Source organism: Mesocricetus auratus, unplaced genomic scaffold, assembly GCF_017639785.1.
Source record: "Mesocricetus auratus isolate SY011 unplaced genomic scaffold, BCM_Maur_2.0 Super-Scaffold_100676, whole genome shotgun sequence".
NCBI classification, from domain to species: Eukaryota; Metazoa; Chordata; class Mammalia; order Rodentia; family Cricetidae; genus Mesocricetus; species Mesocricetus auratus.
Window position 1 is genome coordinate 86,041,690 of NW_024429266.1, and position 21,507 is coordinate 86,063,196.

Sequence of the window (21,507 nt, forward strand, 5' to 3'; positions counted from 1 at the left end):
ATAGTTTAATTGGGGGCTGGCTTGCAGTTTCAGAGGGTTATTCCATTGTCATCAGGGTGGGAGGCATGGTTGCACGCAGGCACACACAGTGCTGAAGAAGTAGCTGAGAGTTCTACATCTGGAATGGCGGGCAGCGGGAAGAGGGAACCATTAGGCCTGGCTTGTGCTTTTGAAAACCTCAAAGCTCACCCCCAGCGACACACTTCCTCCAACAAGGCCACATCTTCTAATCCTTTCAAACAGAGCCTCTCCCCGGTGACTCACAACTCAAGTCTATGAGTCTATAGGGGCCATTCTCGTTCACACCATTATGGTTTCCATGGAATTTTTACATACTTCTCATATTCAGAAACCAGAGCAATCTGGTCTTGGGCATATGGTTCTGGTTCTCTGGAAACCTCTCCTAAAAATGTGGAAACTTATGATCCAGAAATTCAACTTCTATGAATTTGTGCCAAGAAACAATTACAATTCTATCCAAAGATGTATCTTCGAGCACCGTAGCACCGTACATTTAAGTGGAAGAGTAGAAACAACAACAAAAAAAAACTATCAAAAAAGAAGAAGAAGAAGAAGAAGAAGAAGAAGAAGAAGAAGAAGAAGAAGAAGAAGAAGAAGAAGAAGAAGAAGAAGGAGAATGGGGGGAAGCACCTGGTCCTGCAGAAATGGTTCAGAGGACAAAAGCCTTCATTTTGCAAGCATGAAGACCCTCGTTCAAATCCCCAGAACTCATGAAAAAAGCAAGGCATGGTCACATGTGAGCCTGCAACCCAAGCACTATAGGGGGCAGAGACAGGAGAATCCCCGGTGCCTGCTGGCTGCCAGCTTAGTGCTGGGTTCAGTGAGAGATCCTCTCCCAAAAGCATAAGGCAAAGAACGACAGGGCAGCACAGGACACCCGATGTCCTTCTCGGCACAAGCACAAACTCTGGCACAGGCGTGAGCATACGCCATACATATGTAACCTCACACACATGTACACACACATATGACCATACATTACACACATACACCTCAAATACACACATACACACATGTGAGCATGCACCACACATATGCAACCTCACACACACATGTACACACACACATGTGACCATACATCACCCATATACACCTCACATATACACAGCCACACATGTGACCATATACCACATATATATACTTCACAACACACACATGTATACACATCTACACACACATGAGTATACACCACACATATACACCTCACACATACAGACACACACATGACCATATATCACACATATACACCTTACAACACACATATATGCACATTTACACACACACATGTGACTATATATTTCCCATATACACCTCACACATACAAAGACAGACACGTGACCATATACCACACATATACACCTCACAACACACACATGTATGCACATGTACACACACGTGAGCATACACCATACATATACAACTCACACACATGGTACGCACATGTACTTACGTACCAAAATAAAAAATAACAGGATAAATGAATTATGATACATATATAGAATGAAATACTTTGAGTTTATTCTATAGACATGTTGTCAAATTCTGGTTGTTGGAAAATATTATTAACAGTGGTTAAATTAAAAAAAACAAGACTATTGGTGAAGGCATAATTTCAGTTCCTAAAATTAAGGTCAAAATACTAGTGACTTATTTTTTATATAAAATTATGTTTATTTTTATTTTTTCAAGACAGAGTTTCTCAAACTCAGAGATCCACTCTGCCTCCTGAGTGGTGGAATTAAGGGTGTGCACCACCAACACCTGACTTAAAAAAAATTACAAGTGAGATATAAGAGAACTTAACAGGGTGTGGAGTTGAAGAAGAATCTATAGGACAGAAGACCCAGCTTCCATCTTTCTGTTTACTCCTTCATCCTCATCTACCACATGGTCTACAATGTCTCCTTCGGTTCCGGTCATCAGCAGTGGTTCTAAGGGAAGAAGCGGACACGGAGGACATAGCCCCCTCTGTAGAAGTGTGAGTCAGATGCACTCACGTCCCTTCTGCTTACGTCAAGCAGCTGGAAAACAATCATTCAGGTACACTTCATGAAAGGGAGACTAGAAACTGGGTCCTCTGCCCTGCAAAATCACCAAATGACTCTGAGAAAGGGTCCATGGCTTACCAAGCAGTCTTTCCCACATCAGACGGCAAGGCATGTCCAGTATAATGCCATCCCAAAACTGTAGCAGGGACAGTCTCTGGATGCTGACTTTATATTTTGCTTGCACTTTTCTGCTAACTAATATACATTACTTTAGAAGTCAGGACCAATACCAATTGTCACCATAGCTCCTGTTTCACAATGACTTGAGTTTCTCTTGATTTCCACCTGCTCTCCCGCCAGGCTAGTCCCTACAGTGCCCAGCCACAATTTGTTTTGCCACAGGCCTTCTTTTGTTTGCTTTTGAGACAGGGTTTCTCTTTCTAGCCCTGACTGTCTTGGAACTTGCCCTATAGATCAGGCTGGCCTTGCACTCAGAGATCTGCCTGCCTCTGTCTCTGAGTGCTAGGATTACAGATGTGCTCCCCAAGCACATTTTAATCATGCTTTCTTCAACATGCTGTTGTCCCCCTCTTCAATGTCACATTCATTTCTGCTCCCTTCAAGGTCAGCTCACCCTCTGCTCACCCTCTGGGCAAGCCTGTCTTTCACATACCCACACCACACCTACACATGCTGTACTTTTGTTAAGCTCTAAAGTCATGCCTCGCTCCCAGTGTGTCTCATATGATCCCCAACAGAAGCAGCTAAGAAGCAGACGGTCATCTCGCACATCTAAGATCTTCCTTTTGGCTCTCTCTATAAAAAGCCAGGTGTGGTAATGCACACCTACGTAATTTGAAGGTCTAGAGATGCAGAGACAGTTGTCCTGGGGCTCACTGGCCTGGTTGGTATCTAATCGGGTTGCAGTGAGAGACTCTGCCTCAAAATAAACAAGGTAGACAGCTCCTGAAGTTGATCTCAGACCTTCACACACAGGAACACACATGCTCACACACTTGTATGTGTTTACACAACTAACAATTAAATTAATTAAAATACTTCTTTTTGTAAAAACTATAGATAATGTAGGAAATATTCACACTTTGGCCCCTCGAAGTCCCACGGTGTAGATGGGTCCCTCAAGACCAACTGCTTTTCCGCCTCTACGACTGCCTTGATTCTCTTCATCTGATATATACATACATACAGCAGGCCCCTCACCAGCAAGTCTGACTTGACTTAGATGAATCTGCCCCCTCCCTAGCTGCCACAGTATTCACATGGCTTTCAGTCACAGCCCGCCAGAGTCAATCTCTGATAATTAATGGTCTCTCCTCAGCAGAAAACAAATCTTAGTCATTATAAATTCATGGGGTTCTCCGTCTGAGGGCAAACTCTTTTTTTAGGCTTTATTTTCTCATTATAATTAATTTTGTTTTATCTGTTTCCAGACAGTGCCTACCCCATGCCAGGATGTGTCTGAGTATCTGCATTCATTCTTTTGTTCTTGGGTTGGAGCCTGAAGAGAAGGCCATCAAACTAGCTGTTATCAGTGACAAGAATCTTTTAAGCATACTGAAATTAAGTGACCTACTGGGTTCCACAGAGACAGGACGCGCTACCCATTGGTGGGTGAATCCAAGAAGGTAAGATGGTCCATCAGTGCAAGCTTCCAGTAGGACTTTTCCTAGACAAGTTTGGATGGACGCAGGATGCTAGAAAGACTACAGCCCAGAGGCTCCATCTAACTGGCAACTTGAAGGCGTGAGGGAATACAGGGGGGGAAGGAATTCACCCATTCATTCATTCATCTTGTTGGTGTTTATTAAGGGCTCTGTGCTAAGTGGCCTCAGGAAAGAATAAGTGTGAATTATTTTCCCCAGAAGAATAAAATGCATGGTGCCTTAGGATGCTATCAGGTCAGCTCCGGAATGGAACAAGTGAGGGTGGAGTGGGAACGAGTGATCTCCATTCCAGAGACGCCTGGGGACCACAGCCCACTGCTGGCTGGTAGAGCACTGTGACTGCCAGGATTCCCTTCTATCTAGAACCAGAAGGAACACGGTGTTTCCATAAATAAACGTCACACACGCTTAACCCAGAAGGCCCCACTAGCCCAGCACACTGCAAGGAAGAGTCTCATCTGACAGGCCTGTCTTGCAGACACCGGGGGCGTCACACAGCAGGCCCTGGCACAGGGGACACAGGTCCACTCACTAAGGAGGGCCAGAGCTGGGGCCTGGGGTCCCTGCCAGCTACTCCCTGACTCCCCATCATTCTACTCTTCAAATGCACAATCTGTCTTGCAAGAATAGCTGGCACTGAGTTTTCAGGAGATGAGCACTGAGTGCAAAATATTTACCAGCTCTGGCATAAAATTGTTTGCCACCTCAGTGGATTAAATTCAATTAGCTGCCTCCTTGTCTTTGCTATGCTTGGAATGGGTGGTAGTGTCCACCCTTGCCTGGTCTCCCGGTAAGGATAGGCAGGGAGACATGGCAGGCACTCACTCGTAAGCTAGGCTGTCCTTCAAGGCAACAGAACAGCGGACTCTTTCCTTCCTTTTCACTCAGAACTTGGCTACCCTGGCATCTGTACCCTGAACCCTCTGAAGGCAGCTGGGGAGCACTCTGCCCTGGCAACTTTGTCTGCAACTGACATTGTCTTCTCAAGCAGTGACAGTCCTCCGAGATCCGGTCTGACCGGAGGAAAGCAAATCTGTAGTCCAGAGAGGGTCTTGGAACCATTACTATTCTTCCCCTCCAAAGATCCTAAAGAATGTTCCACAGTGATCTGCAATCAGATGGGGAAACATGCGGAATTATTTCAAATGACCATTACTCAGAAAACCGTGTGTGCTTCCCCCTCCCTGAGGCTGATGAATGTGTTTATGTAACGGGGCAAGCCTCCTCCTTAGTGAAGCTTCCAAGAATTAGAGCCATTAAGTTAATGGCCTGAAACAGAACCCCAAAGATGTCAGATTCCAATTTCTTCCATGAGACACATCCTGGGTGCTGGGACATGCTGCTGGTTTAAAAAAGACTTTAAAAAAAAGGAGTAAATTACTTTTCCCAACAGCCTTGCTATACACAGCTATATTATGCTTCTTGTTATATTTGCTGGGAGAAGTCAGGTTAGCCAAGAGGTGACATTGAAAAGTCAGTTTGATGAGTCTCTTGCTGCCATTATGCCTGGCGGTAGATAAATTTTAGCTTAATAGAAATGGCTTTCCTCACCAGGTGGTGGTGGCACACGTTTTTGACTCTAGTACTTGGGAGGTAGAGGCAGGTGGATCTCTGTGAGTTTGAGGCCAGCCTGGACTACAGACAGGACAACCAAGGCTACATAGAGAAACCCTGTCTCAAAAACAAAAAAACAAAACAAAACAACAACAAAAAAAAAAAGAAAGAAAAAAGAAATAGCTTCCATCACTAAGAGTTGACCAGATACTGGGAAGAGGCCTGAGACCAGGGAGAGGATGTGGGGGTCACTTTCCATCATCCTTCTCCAAGGACAGGTGGGTGGGTGCTTAGCCTTGGTTTTATTACCCCAGAGTCCTGCCAGACATGAAGAAGTCAATAAAGACCTGTGTGGTGGTTGAGTAAAATAGGTCCATAGGGAGTGGCATTATTGGGAGGTGTGGCCTTGTTGGGAATAGGTATGGCCTTGTTTGAGGAAGTGTGCCACTGTGGGGGCTCACAGTCTCCTTCTGCTGCCTGCAGACCAAGATGTAGGACTCTCAGCTGCCTCTCCAGCACCATGTCTGCCTGCATGCTGCCATGCCTGCCATGATGCTAACAGACTAAACTCTGAAACTGTAAGCCAGCCCCAATTAAATACTTTCCTTTATGAAGAGTTGCTGTGGCCATGGTGTCTTTCCACAGCAATAACACCCTCCTAATTAGGACCACCTGCAATGAACCAGTGCTTCCATTCCAATAGGAAAGCCACCCCGGGGTTTGCAGGCCTGGCATCTAGGTAGGCCACAGAAGGAGTTCAATCACAGGTCGGTACAGTCACTCTAGGTCCACTGCTGTCCTCAGAGTCTCTCGGGAGATGGCCCCAGGGCAGAGATAAGGCTGGAGAATTTGGTATACTGGACCACAGCTCTTAGCTGTCCAGCCTATGGACAATGACACGCTTGGCCTTCCCATATACAGCTTTGCTGTGTCCAGGAATCAAGTCCATCTCAGATCTTCAGTCCTGTTTTAACAACTGTGCAGTTGTCCAGAAACTTCCGAGTTCTTGTGGGGTCATTTTCTCTCATTTGCAAAAAGGAAGTTATTAGAACATATTCCCAAGCTATCAACTTATTGGTTATTAAACCTCACAACTGCCCAGGTAGAAAGCACTGTCTAAATTTAAAACTATCACTAATGACTCCGTTACTAGCCGGATGAGAGGAAATACTGGAAAAGTAGCACATGTAGGCCAACATTCAATTGAAAAGGTCACTTCCCTTCCAGATACATGGCAGCCCGGGGTCTCACCAAGGCTCCCTTCTCCTCTCTTGCTTGTCTTCCCAGAGGTGCAGGCAGCCGGTGTGGCTGGTCCTTCAAGATGCTGCTAGCACTATTCACAGGAAGCTGGGACACACGGCTATGAGCCAGGCTGCCAGTTGACATTTGTAACTTCAGCTCTCTGCTATTTCTTGTAAATAATTTTAGTAACAAACACCTCCCCGATGCTAGTCTTACCTCAGGCCTCCTTCAAATCAATGCCACGAAGATTTGTTGGCCAATTATGAAGCATCAAACAGTGACAGGGACAAAATTTAATCCCAGCAAAGAAATATTTATCATCACCAAGGATGCTTGTGGCTGGGGCTGGCCTTGAGAATGCCAAAATAATGTCACAAGTGGCATCTTTGGAACGCTGACAGAGACTAAATCTTTTAACCCAAAGGATGTACGGCTGCTGAGATTCACGGGAGGTTTTCATCCACCTACAGCTACAACCTGGGCCGTGCAGAGTGCTGGGCCTTCAGGGGGAGCAGCAGAGAGACATGAGGAAGATGGAGGCTGAGGCCACTGCTGGACGGAAAGGGTGCATAGGATGTCAGGCACGGGGATAAGGGACGTGGGGCATGCTGCAGAAAGTCACAGCACCAGCCAGGTGCAGGAGAGTGTCGAGGTGTCAGAGAAGAACAACTCCCAGGGGTCTTAGCTTGATGAAACACCTTTAACAAAAGGCAAGATTCACAGCAGGGTGGGGGGGGGGTGGAGAAGTTCATTAATATGTACAGTTCACACAGTCATCAAAGCAACCCAGGAAATAAGTAGCTCCTATGGAGATGTCTTGCAGATCCAGTCTTCACATCACCTCCAATTCTGGAGTACTCACAAGACAAAGGAGAAGGACACTGAGCTGCTCACGGTGATAACTCAGGCGTGGGACAAATAAACGGCCAGCAAGGGCTAGTTAGCAAGGCTGATTATTCTCTACACTTTTTGAGACTAAGCTTTGTGATGTAGCCCAGACTAAAATCAACTCAAAATCCTCCTCCCTCAGCCTCCCGAGGGCTGTGATTATAGGCACATTGCCATTATCTAGGAAGGCTTGCAGACTCCTGTGGTTCACCCCCAGGAAGATGAGAAGGCAGGCATCCTCAGTGGCTAACCTGTGCTCCGTCAGGTAGGAAAGTGGGCAGAACTCTTCTGGCTCTGTAGATCTACTGCATCCTGCTGTTAATCAAATAGAAGGCAGGGAACATGCTAAAATCTATTTCTCAATGTCTTCAGCCCCGTAATCTTTCTTATTTGGGGGACACAGTGACATGTTTAAGGGAAACCAGCAGGGAGGGTAGACAGGAGTTTTGGAGGATGGGCTGCATCTTCAGCTGGGTTGCTTGGTGAGGATCTTGGAGCCACATTGAAGACTGTGCTGGGCAATGTAGCTGGAAGATCAGGAGTTCAAGGTTACCCTTGATGACTTAGTGAGTCTGCGCTACATGAAGCAAAAGGGGACCGGAAGAAAGGTGCTTGCTAGGCAAGCATGAGGACCTCAGTTCAAGCCCCAGCACCCACGTAAAAGCATGTGCCGTAGAGGTAGAGATGGGAGAGTCTCCGGGGCTTTCTGGCCAGCCAGTCCAGCTGAGCTGGTGAACTCCAGGCTAGGGGAGGGAGCTTCTTTCAAAATTTAAGTGAAGAGTGTTGAAGGAAGACACCCAGCGTCAGTCTCTGGCCTCTACACACAGTTCACACAGGTGCAAAAATACATACCCAAGAGAACTGGAGAGATGGCTTAGAGGTTAAGAGAACTGTCTGCTCTTCCAGAGGTCCTGAGTTCAATTCCCAGCAACCATATGGTGGCTCACAACCATCTGTAATGAGATCTGGTGCCTTCTCTGGCCTGCAAGCATATGTGCAGACAGAATACTGTATACACAATAAATAAAACTTAAAAAAAAAGGAAAAACCAACCACACCCAAGACTGCCCCTGATCATCCCCTAGTAGCCAACCAGTGGGGCTTTGGGTGTCGGGGAGAGCCTGCATTTTTTTCCTGGTGCGCTGGCCCAGCCTCTCGCTTTCTACTGGCTGGAGGAAGAGCTCAGGAGAAGCAGGGCAGAGAGCTGCTCCCCGATCTGACCACACTGGTTCATAATGCGATGCCAGGTCAGACTCCAGTGGATAAATGCCATGGGAATTCTCCAGGGATAATTAACATAATCGAACGCACACTTCCACCTACCCGAGCTGTGTATAATGCAAACGTGAGCACATGTCTATTTCCCCAGCGGACCGTGCTCGCCTTGACAGCAGATCTTATTTCTGTACTCAACGCCTTGCACATTTCAGACACAGATAAACATCTGCTGGATGCACAGACATACCCAATGGCCACACGTGCCCTGCTTCACCAGCACACTGTTTCCTAAGTTCCTTGTCAAGGAGTGCAGCGGCACTTCCTCTTGGCAGTTATTTTTTAACCCACCTTCCCAAATATTAAAAAAAAAGTCTAGCTAACCATGCTGTCTGCAACCTCTCTTGTTTGCAACTGTGAAAACTACAAAAACCCCAAAGAGGATTTAAAGATGTTTATCCAAGTTCAGACTCGCCAGTGCAGAACGAATACGTACATTTGTAGATCTCGAGCCAGGTCTCAGCACTGACCACCCCTGGATTTGTAAGAGTCATTATCTAAATCACCTTTTTTTTTTTTTCTGGGGCTGGTGTCCAGGCAGAATGAACCAAAACCATTTGCCTGAAACTCTTGGCAAAGTCTGCACAGAAAACACACTGCCCAGGAATAGCTCGTGGTTGGCATGGAAGTGGGAGAGTGTAACATATTTCTACTTCAGATATGAAATTTATGAGGACCAGAGCTTGCCTGTGGGCTGAGTCAGACCTCTGACCCCACCCTCGAGATGGATGGGAAGAAAGCAGAAGACAGAACTGACAGTGAAAGGAGGCACTGGGGGTCAAAGCCTGGACCCTGGACGGCTCCAGCATCCTTAACCCCGTGACACCGGCCCCTGCCTCCCCCCACCAACACTGGTCCTCATCCCCCCACCGATTTCCCCCTTAAGGAGACACATACTGCCACCATTGCTTACTGCTGTGGTAATTAAACTGTTAGAATATATAGGGGCTGTTCATTTGCCTTTAGAAGTTGGTTTGTGTGTTTGAGACAAGGGCTCACTGTGTAGCTGAGACTGCTTTCAAATTCATGATCCTGTTGCCTCAGCTTCCTAAGTGTTGGGATTACAGATGTGCACCACGTAGGCGCTGCTCAGATACGTGCTTTCAGTCACAACCATGGCTCAAATTAAACTGAATTGCCAGTGATGCCAGGGGTAAAGGGGCATCTCTGAATATCTGGGGCAAAAGGAAGAATCCACAGAAGTTGGCTCTGTGGAGGAGCTGTGTTACCTCACCTGCACAGACACTCGTCTCAGAAGAGACTGAGACGTCGGTACAGTGAAGCCCAGAGAAGAGTTTGCATTTATTGTTCTTTAATAATAAGGTAACTCAAATTTACCACAGGGGCCGGGCGGTGGTGGCATACGCCTTTAATCCTAGCACTCGGGAGGCAGAGGCAGGCGGATCTCTGTGAGTTCGAGGCCAGGCTGGACCGATAGCCTCCAAAACAACACAGAGAAACCCTGTCTCGTAAAACCAAAAAAAAAAAAAAAAAAAAAATACCACAGGGGTTAAAACAAGAACATTTAGAATGTGCTCTGTCTTTAACATCATGGATCGCTATAGCAAAAAACCGTGGACTGGGTGGCTTAAACAGAAACCTGTGCTCTCCCAGATCTGGGACTGGGGGGTCTAAGATCAATCAGGTGCACATAGTTCTTCCCATCTCCCCGACGAGGGACTGTACTTCCTCTTTTGTAAGGCAGCCAGTCCTACGGTTTAAGGGCCATTATGGTCTTGTTTAACATGAATTACCTCTCAGGAAAGCTATCACCAAATACAGTCCCACTGGGAATTCAACATGAAAAAAAATTATTTTGGGGGGGTTTCAAGACAGGGTTTCTCTGTGGCTTTGGAGGCTGTCCTGGAACTCACTCTATAGACCAGGCTGGCCTCGAACTCACAGAGATCCACCTGGCTCTGCCTCCTGAGTACTAGGATTAAAGGCGTGCACCACCACCTCCCAGGCCGAAAATAATTTTTTTTGTAACACAGGGTCTTAGGTGGCTAAGGCTGGCTTTTGCATGCAATATGTAACTGAGAATAACCTTGAACTCCTGATCCTTCTTCTCCATCTCTTGAGGGCTAGGATTATAGGCATGAACCTCCACACCCAGCTCAAGGCATAAATTTGAGGTGACCCAATCTAACTCATACAACCTAACAATCTTACCTGCCTAGAGAAACCTACAATTTACCCTTTGGTGTATCTTGATCATTATTTTAAGCACATGGGTTTACCCATTTACACTGTAACCTGCCCGTTCCACTTAGTAACACTTGATGACACACTGTCAAATCATCAGGTTACTTCTCCATCAGTCCTGGTGACTTGGCAGGTTCCTTGCTGTGACAGCATCAATTGTCCTGTCCTGTGCTGTGTCATTCTGACTGCATGCCAACCCTTCCCATTCCTGAGGATGCTGTGACCAACACCCCGAACTAGGCCTAAAACAGGTTCTTTCCAATGAAACCGTAACCCACGCACGGGGCACGTCTAGTGTTCCTGGTGCCTAGTGTCAGAACGTTTATTCCTATTCACCCTCTACCAGCAACATTTGAAGCTTCCATATTTTCTCCCCAAATGCTTATTTTGGGATAAACAGAAAAGTTACAGTGATAAAACAAGAGTTTCCGGTAGTATGAATAATGAAAACTCAAGAGACAGATATTGGGGTTCAAACTGAAGATCAGAAAAGCAAAGCATCCAAGCCACTAGAGAGCTCTCACCTCTCCCAAGTCTCAGACCAAGTGTGTGTGTGGGGCGATCCTGTCCTCAGAGTGACTGCAGACTGCAATGCTCTCCACCGAACCTCAGACTGCACTGAGCTTCTGCCTTATATTCCTCTCTAGTGCTGGGATTAAAGGCGTGTCATCCCAAGTGCTGGGATCAGAGGTGTGAGTTTTCTTTCTCTTCTAGATTGAGTCACTCTCAAGTAGCCCAGGGTGGCCTTGAACTCACAGAGATCTATCTGCCCCTGTCACCTGAGTGCTCCCTAGAGGCTGATGTGTGCGGCTAACTAACTAGTGGCTTAGTGTGTGTTGGCTAACTAGTGGCTTAGCTCTTAACTAGGTGTGTGGTTAGCTGGTGGCTTGGTTCTGTACTCTGATGGTCAGGCAAGCTTTATTTGTTAGATTCCAAAGTATCACTACAGTTTCTACTCAGTGTCTCAGGACTGACATGAGATCCAACATGCCTGTGTCAAAGCTGAGAGACCACCACTGACACACTGAGCTGTATTTGGTGGTATTGCTTTTTGAATCTTATTTGTAATGAAGCCCCTGATGTTTGGGAGGTTTCTGCTGCCTCTCACAGCAACCAATGGATGATGTTCATTATGTACATGTTTGATTTATTCCAGCCTATATTTCTTCCATCAGCAAAATGTATTAGTGTACATGGTCAAGAGGGTGATCTACGGAAATTGGCCGGCATTTCCCTTCCTTAAATCTGCAGAGAGCCAAGAAGAGGTCTCTCGATATTAAAAAGGACACTGTGGGGTCCAACAGAGTCTCCCATGTAAATGCCATGCAGGAAACATTTATAAACAACAGGGCCACAATTGAATTTTGCTCTATATTTGGAAAATTCAGCCCCTCATTACAAAGCAAGCCGATGTTATCTTATTTAGCTCATTCTTTCGGCTCATCTCCTGTAATCATCAAATTACACGGCCATATTTCCAAAGCTCTAAGGAGGAAAAAGTAGATTAGGAATAAAATCTCTTAAGCGCCTTTCGCAGAGCTCCGGATTCGCTTGCGAATGCAGTTGCAGGGCCCCGGGAAAGATCTATCTATTCGGAGCCGTCCGGGGTGAGTGATTTGTTTCATTTTCCCCGGCTCCCCAATGTTCTCTCCCGAATGTGGAACAAGGACAGAGCCTTTAATATTCTGTTCCTGGATGTGTCCCTGATTGCTCCGTGACCCTGTCCCTCAGGGCGGAAGTGAACGAAGGAATGAGAAATCGTGAAATACGCGAATGATCAGAAGGAAGAAAATAAAAGCCAGGAAGAAAGGACCGGGGGCTGTTTATCACACGCCTCCTCCTCCGCATAGGCGGCTCCAATCCTCTCCCAGGCTTCCTTGGAGCTGCCAGGTTGGAAGTCTTTGTTTTTTTCCCTAGCAAGGCCCGTTTGTGAACTCAAACTCGCATGTGAACTCAAAAACTTAACAAATACTCATTGAGCTCTTCCAGCATTCCTCAGCCCTGCATTTGGAGGCCACGTTATCTTCCCCGCTCCCAATCTGTCTCCAGTCAGGGTGGGTTTCCTTGCATTTGATTTATTCACATTTTCTCTGAGTCCAGTGAGACTCTTCATCAGGGTTCCCTGGGGACACCTATAGGTTTCCCTCGGGTCATCCAGTTTTGACTTAGAAGTCCCCGAGGCTGTCTCAGTCAGGCTGTTTCCTTCTTTGGGGGCGTGGGGACCCAGAAGGCAAATACAGGCTCCTGTTCAAAAAGGAGTCCTCCGCTGAGTGCTGCTAGGCCTTTTATTCCTCTGGCTGCTCTGCCAGGATGTGGTTCCACAGGCCAGATTTGCATTCCAAATACAGGGCCCATTCGCCTCATTAATGCTGTGACTTTATTAAGAATGAAGCAAGGGAAGGAGAGCATCCTTAGAGATCGGCTCTCCCCAGGCAAACCATGCCCTCTCCTACAACCCCGCAGACAGCCTGCACTCGAGAACCAAGCGGCAAGCCCAGGAGAACTGCCTAGGAATCCAGGGCAAAACTGAATCGCCGATAGCACCCATAACTCACAGCTCATTAGTGTGACCTCAAACTCTGACTCCAGCCTGTCTAGCTCGCAACAGTATCCTTAAAAATTGGCTTATTTACAAGCAGCTTGGGGACCAAGGATCGCTACTTATGAGGTAAGGTGGTAACAGGAACAGCCCAGATCTCTCCTTGCGGCCCCCTGAGAAAGCTGTTCTGCCCGGCCTTCCCCTAATCAAGAGCCCCATGTCTAGCACACACTCCCTCTCTCTTCAATGCTCCCTCTCTCTTGTCTTTGATTAGTTCAATCAGTAAAGATGAGTGTATGGTACCAAGTGCTCTTAAGTGTGTCTTAAAACTTGTCCCCTGCCACACGCACGCAGCAGAATTGAAAAGAATCTCTATTCACAACAAGAACAATGTCTTCGACTTCCTAAAGAACTCTTTCATTGAAGGACCCAGACCCTCACCCAGCCCCCTGCGTTGGAAGCCATGACAGACTGCAGAAAAGACCCAACAAGACACAGGCCCCTGACTCAGCATGAGCTCCCAACCTGGCCCGACCTTCTAGCCACTAGGAAGCCAGAAGTCCTCGGTAAGGAACCAATCGGGAGTTAGCTGGCGGGCTCTGGATGTGCTCCCTGATAACAATGCAGAGAGTAGCAACCGCCCTGGGAGGGGCTCTAGGCATAGCAACCTATCAACACAGGACAGTTGCCCAAGCCCAGAAGTGCACCAATCCTGACGCTTCCCTTGCTCTTCCTCAGCATACACCCTGCCCCACTGCTGCTCAAGGCCCCTCCTGGTCCTGCCTGTATCACCCGCTGTGACAAGGGAACCAGGTTAACGCGTAAAATCAAAGACTCTTTGCTTTTGCATCAGATCAGGTTTCTTGGTGATTTGGGGATTTAGAGTTCAGGCACAATATCATCAGTTCAGCTCAAATGAAACCAAGTGGTCCAGAGGACCAAACCTAAGGGGTTGAAGCTAAACACTGGGGATGCTTGACAGATGAAAACGGGGGGGGGGGGCTCTGTGTACCAGCTGGTGAAAAGGAACATGCCTGCTCCAAGGTATGGTGGGAGAGGAGAAAGTTTATCATAGGTGTGTGGGAGAGCATAGCCAGAGGCAGGGACATCTGGGAGAGTCCAGAGTCATGACCAGAGTTCAGGGTGGAGGGCAGGGTATGCCAGCCATACCCTGAAACAGGTAGGGACTGAGGGATGCTGGGAGAAGCTGGGAGCCAAATCTGCTTTGATATGTTAAACAGGCACCTCAGATATTCATCCTGAGTCTGAAACTTAATATCAACTCTACAGTAATTTATGTGTTTGGGGGTGTGTCATGTCTTCCATTTTTGCTTTTCTTTAGAGACAGGTAGCTGGTATCTCTCAGCAGATCTAGAAACTGCTATATTGAGGATGATCTTGAACTTTTGGTCCTGCTGTACTCTGTGGGTTGCTGGGGTTGAACGCAGGATTTCATGCATGCTAAACTCTTAAGCAACACGTCAGCCCTCAGGCTCCTGCCCTCCTGGTCACCTGGCTGCTTCTTCTGTCCCCTGCCTCTCCGGGAGTCTCTACTGGTTACAACCCCAGAACCCCGGTCGCCTTCCTTCATTTCTTGGGCATCAGCGCCAGGGGACCATGCTTGCTGCTCTAACACTCTGATTCTGGCCAGGGTGGCTCTGCACAAAGGAGTCAGGTGGGATGGGCTTGGCTTGGTGACACTTTTGTGACAGAAGAGCCTGGGCCAGACAATCACCGCCAAGCCCAGGTCACCACTAGGCAAGTTAGTTCATCTCTTTAGGCCTCGTTCCTCAGCTGGTGCCTACTTCTCAGTGCAGGAGGTGGGAGGATTAGGTACGCTAATCCATAAGCCTTCCAAGGCACTTGGCACATGATAAGTGATTACTATAATAAACCAGAAACCAAAGAGAATTTCATTCATCTATTAAATGAAGAGATAAGCAGACCAGACCTGGTCCTAGGAGCTTCATATAATGTTATTAGACCTAATTTTCTGTTCTTTCTTCAAGAACACCTCAAAAACAACACTGACCCCCCCCCCCAGGTGGCGCCGTGATTAAAGGTACCTGACTGACAACCTGAGTTTGATTCCTGGGACCCCCATGGTGAAAGGAGAAAAGCAGCTCTGCAAACTGCTTTTTACCTTCACATGTGTGCCATGGCACAGATCCCCCCACCCCCAACAAATACATAAATGTAAAAGATAAATAAATAGGAAACAGCTGGGCGGTGCTGGCATATACCTTTAATTCCAGCACTCGGGAGGCAAAAGGCGGATCTCTGTGAGTTTGAGGCCAGCCTGGTCTACAGAGTGAGTTCCAGGACAGTTCCAGAGCTACAGAGAAACCCTGTCTTGAAAAACCAAAATAAATAATAGAAAAAAAAAAGAATACTTCACAACGTACTGTAACTGCTACAATTCCAGTCGTTTCTTCCAAATTTCAGTCTAAAGGCAGATGGGCTTAAAGGAGGTATTGCAACTGACAAAATCCCTTTAATTGGCCTTCCCGGGATTCTGACATGACACTTATGCCCAGGATGCAGTCACACCATGCTCACATCCTAGTGACAAGAACACAATCAGTTGGCCATAATTTGCTGCAAAGAAACTAGGAAATGGATTCTTTTCCCCAAACAGGAATGTGTTCAACTAAACTGGAAAGGAAATGTAGACACAGGAACACGGCAGACCCTGCTATGCCGAAGTTTCAACACCCAGCCCAAGACAGAAGGCATCTGTTTCCTGAAGCTCTTCGGCCAGCTCCTCCTGACAGCATCCCCCTCTCCTCTTGCCCTAAGTTACAGCATCAGTGTGGCTCTGACTGTCCCTGGGTCCTCAATGCGCCCACACCATCTTTGCATCTTCCCTTCCTCTCTGGTCTCAGGATACCTGCCTTTCTCTATAATTTTCAAATCTCCCAGCATCCTGCTGAGCAGTTCCACTTCCTCCAGGTTTATGGAAGAAATGCCCAGGGGTGCTGCTGCAGCAGAGGCAAACCTTTCTCACTGAAACACTCACCTGGCCATTAAGAGCATTTTTCCCCCAAATCCACCAGGGCATAGAGCTGGCAGATTAGATGCCTGGATTCAGCCTGCTCCCTCTGCATTCTGCTTGAGCTCCAGGGCAGAGATCAGCAGAGGGTACCCTCCCTCAAGGACCAGGCACAGATGAGGAACAGCTCCAGAAGCTGGGAAGCAGCTGGAGAGCGACCCTAGAGAGGACAGATGCTCAGCTTCCCTCCACAGCCCCAAAAGCTAGACAGCAGGCGGATCTCTCTGAGTTCCAGGCCAGCCTGGTCTGCACAATGAGTTCCAGGACACACAGGACTGTTGCACACAGAAACCCTGCGGGGGTGAGGGGTGGAGTGGGGGAGGAGTGCTGCTTAACTTTTTAATCCCAACACTCAGGAGGCAGAGGTAGGCAGATCTCTGTGGGTTCAAGGCCAACATAGTCCCCATAGTGAGTTAGAGGCCAACCAGGCCTATACAGTAAGACCCTGTCTAAAAGAAAAAAAAAAGAAAAGAAAAGAAAAGAAAAAGAAAAAAGAAAGCTGCTTGACTTCTAGGTCTTCCAGGACCCCTGCCCCTTTCCGGGTAACCATCCCTTCCTCTCCCCTAGCCAGAGGCTTGTTCACCTGCAGAGAGTCTGGTGTGGAGGGTGGTCTAGTGTCAGAGCTAGAGGACACTGAAGGATGCTTACAAATTGAATGTGGGCGCTCCCAAGCCCTCTCTCTCCCTCTCTGATCTCTAGATGGGCAGGAAGCTGGAGGCATCTTCCTGGGGACGTAACCTATTGGCATAAAGGGAACTCTAAGGGCAGAACCTAGGCAGGAGGGGAAGGACCCCAGTGATCAGTAGAGGCTCACATCATCCAGGCCAATGGCCTGTGGCCGTGCTAAGGCAAGAGGGAATGAAATGCAATCACTATAGAAACGAGCAGACGATACCATGAGAAACCAGACAAGTCCAAGATGCAAGATGTGCCATAAGATCACGGACCAGGGCTCTTCAGCAGGCCTATTTGATGGAAAGTTAAAAAAAAAAAAAAGTAAATGTTGCAGAGTTTTCTTGTCCTGCCAGGTCCCGCTGCCCTTCTCAGCCCCAAATAAATACACAGAGTCTTATATTAATTATTAAACTGTTGGCCAGTGACTAGGGTTTCTAATTGGCTAGCTCTGTCTTAATTATTAACCCATAACTACTAATCTATGTATTTCTTCATGACCTTATCTTACTGGAGAACTCCTGTCACATCCTATCCTTCCGGTCTCCACATGGTGCCTCTCTGCCTACCTTTCCCAGAATTCTCCTCATCTCCTAGTCCCATCTATCTTCCTGCTTTATTGACCAGCTGTGTTTTATTCATCAACCAATAAGAAAAATAAATATACAGAAGGACATCCCCCATCAAGAAAGAGGAATTCAATACTACCAAAAAGAGACATGGTGGACTAGAGAGGGCTCAGACTTGTAGAGAACCAGAGTTCTGAACCCACTATCCACATCTCAAAGCTCACAATTGTCTCTAACTCCAGCTCCAGGGGAATCTGACACCCTCTTCTGGACCCCATAAGCACCTGACATTCATCCACATACCCACCACTAGACAATACATAGATACACACAATTTAAGATAAAATAAATATTTTTGAGAGAGAAAGATAGCAATCAAATGTGGATGTGGTACTTGACTAGTTCTAAGTCATAAAAACATTATAAATGGAAATTTGAAACAACCATGAATATTTTAATATAGATAGGCTATGGAAAACTAGGAAATGACCGTTAACCATTTTACTGGTCATTTTGATAGATGCAATCATTGTGTTTAGTTTTTAGATTATACATATAAATATTTATATATAAAGTGACCAGGGCCACCTGGAGCCCCATTACTTGAGGCTGATGGGAAGGTCAAGGCTAGCTTGGGCAACGTAATGAGAATCTGACTCAAAAAGAAGTGGTTGGGTAAAGAGCACTTGCCTGGAGTATGAGAGATCTTAGATTCAGTCCCCACTAGAAGAAAAAATAATAAAAAGTCAAGGATCAAATATTAATAACATACATTGTCAGAGACATCAGAGGGCCTAAGGGCTGGTGACCAAGTTAGACCCGGAAGGCAGATCCTGCTGGTGTTCAAATGGTGTTTGTATCTGGTCAACATGACCTTAAAAAGAACTCAGCCCCCCCTTATGTGCTCATTTGGTGCTGAGACTGATCACACTCAGCTCTGTGTACACTGAGTACCGGCCCCAGCGCTGAGCTCTGCCACCAGCCCACCATCCATCATTCATCGATTACCCGACACGTTTGAAAACAGGCAGGGGTCACGAGTCCTGACCCCCAGAATCAGCCTCCCTTCCTCGGATTTGAGGTTTGGGTGTAGACTCACCAGAATTAGAAGCCCAGCTTTCCCAGGGTTCTGGAACTGGTTCTTCTTTGTGGAACCACATACCAATGATGGTAGCAAGCCAGCTTCCTTCCCGGAGACTCTGAAGAGGATGTACTATAGTTGATTCTTGCTTGAGTTGACCGGTTTTGTGATGTTGGGGCCTCTCAGATGCTTGGCAGTTGCTTTACCACAGAATTGTGTGTCCCCGGCTCACTTCAACATCTTTCGTCATTACCGGTAGCTCCATTTGGCTTTACTTTTTACTATGAAAAACTGAAACCCAGTACCACCAGAAGTGGGTCATTAAGATCCCAATACCTCCCCTTGCCTGGGTTCAAAAATTCTTAATGTTTTGTCATATTGATTCTTTTTTTATCCTGAGCTTGTGGAAATAAATATTGACAAAAGTTGTAAGTTTATGGAAGAAGAAAAAAAAACCCCAAGGTTCATAGACATCAAGTTTGTAACCCTATCATGTTATTAATCCTTGATTTGCTTATTTGATTTGGTACTGGGGATTATTTGGAGGCAAGATCTCACTAAGTTGCCCAGGCTGGCCTTGAACTCCCTTCTGTAGTTCTCGAAGGCCTTGAGCTTTTGATCTTCCTACCTCAGCCTCCAGAGCAGCTAGGATTACAAATGGTCCTTGACCTCCTTGAGTCTTCTAGGTGAGAACATTTCACCTTCATGCAATGATCAAGCATACATTTTCCAGTCTTTACCAACAGACACCAGAAAACAGGGCCTGCTGCTGGGGCCGCCAGTTCCTCTGACGCAGGCAAGGCCAACAATCCCAAACCAACTTTAGAGCATGAACCTTCTTTCTCCTTACATGAAGGAGGCTGCTGGGCATGGTGGCACACACCTTTAATCCCAGCACTCAGGAGGCAGAGACAGAGGCCAGCCTGCTCTACAGAGAGAGTTTCAGGACAGCCAGGGCTACTCAGAGAAACTCCATCTCAAAACCAAAACCAAAACAAACTGTGAAGGGCCTGGAGAGATGGCTCAGCAGTTAAGAGCACTGACCATTCTCCCAGAGGACCCAGGTTCAAATCCCACATGGCAGCTCACAACTGTCCAAAGCTCACCTGTCTGCAACTCTAAGATATGACACCCTCACACAGACATATGTGTAGGCAAAACACTAGTGCACATAAAATAAATAAATTTAAAAAAGAAAAATTGCATTCTCAATTACAACGCTTGAGAGACTTAAGTAGGACAACCAGAAATAAGATGCCAGCCTGGGCTACATAGAAAATGTATGCAGTTCAAAAATGCCCAGGGCTGAGGCATGGCTTAGTGGTAAAGAGCATGTCTAGAAAGGTCCCTATCCACACACACGCACTCACTCACTCATAGAGTGTTTACACAGGGCCATTCAACTGGGGCACTATTCCATTGTTTAGGAAAGTGAATACACTAAAATACAGTCACACAATGGTTTACTAGGTGACCATAAAAAGCACTGAGCTATAATCACTAATACGGAGTAGTAACTCAATCAGGGTTGTCATTGGCTAATAGGATCAGAGGCTGGGCAGTCCACAATGGAAAACCACAAGCTCCTGGGACGCCAAGCTCAGTCCAAGAAGCTGGAAGCTACAGAAAAGGAGGGACCAGTGATGTGGCTGAAACCCTGGTAGCAGCCAGGAGCGCTGTTGGTGCAGATCTACACTCAAGGTTGAGGAGGCTGGAGTCTGATGTCTGTGGACAATGGCAGCAGAATAAAAGTAAATACATAAATAGCCACGCCCCCTCAATAAGTTTGTCTGCACATACACCAGTGTTCCCCTTCATCCATGCTTTGTTTTATCCAGACCCTGCCTATCAGGCAGTGGGTGTGCACAGTTAGGGTGGGTCACCCCTATTTGCTGATCTATACGCTAGTCATTTCTGGGAAATACCCTTTCAAGAACATGCAAAGGCATACCTTACCAGTTTTCTAGGCATCTACCTCTCAATCCAGTCCAGTTGACAATCAAAGTAACCGTCATTGAAAATTTCCAGGACATACTGAGAAAGAAAAGGCAAGATGGAGAATGTTACTTTTCATGTAGGAAACAATGATTTTATATATATGTGCATGCATCAGAGCTAAATCATAAACTGATAAAATAGTTATTAACATAGAATGAAGGGGAGTTCATTTGTTACCTTTCTTTTGATACTGATTTATTTATTTATGGTATGGGTGTATCCCCTGCTGTACATTTGCACCAGTGCATACCTGGGGACTTCAGAGGCAGAAGGTGACACTGGATCTGGTCTAAGTCAGGGTTACTATTGCTGTGATGTAACACCGTGACCACAGGAACCCGGAGAAGAAGGGATTTATCTGGCTTACACTCCACATCACTGTAGATCACTGAAGAAAGTCAGGACAAGAACCTGGAGGCAGGAAGCAGATGCAGACGTCACAAAGGGGACCCGCTCAGCCTGCTTTCTTTCTTTTTTTTTTTTTTTAGCCCCAGGAATCTTTATCCTGGTTCCTTAATCCTTTATTTTCTTTTTTTTTTTTTATTTTCTGTTCCCTATTACTTCTTTTTTTTTCTTTTTTTTTTTTTAATTTAGATAAGAAACAAGGTTGCTTCACAAGTCAGTTCCAGGTCCTTCTCCCTTTCCCTCCCCTCCTCCCGTGCCCTCCCCCTTCCCCCCCTGCCCCCCCCCGTTATCCCCTCGTTCCCCCAGGGAGGGTGAGGCCCTCCATGGGGGTGT

At 46.7% G+C, this 21,507-nt stretch overlaps 1 long non-coding RNA gene across 1 annotated transcript; it reads right to left on the reverse strand.

Moving 5' to 3' along the window:
• Positions 1-18,311: 18,311 nt before the first annotated feature.
• Positions 18,312-21,223, reverse strand: LOC121136922. Its single transcript, XR_005874106.1, has 4 exons — positions 21,020-21,223; positions 20,723-20,805; positions 18,699-19,062; positions 18,312-18,413 (listed from the first exon to the last, which is right to left on the reverse strand). It is a non-coding gene; the product is annotated as an uncharacterized LOC121136922 (long non-coding RNA).
• Positions 21,224-21,507: the final 284 nt, after the last annotated feature.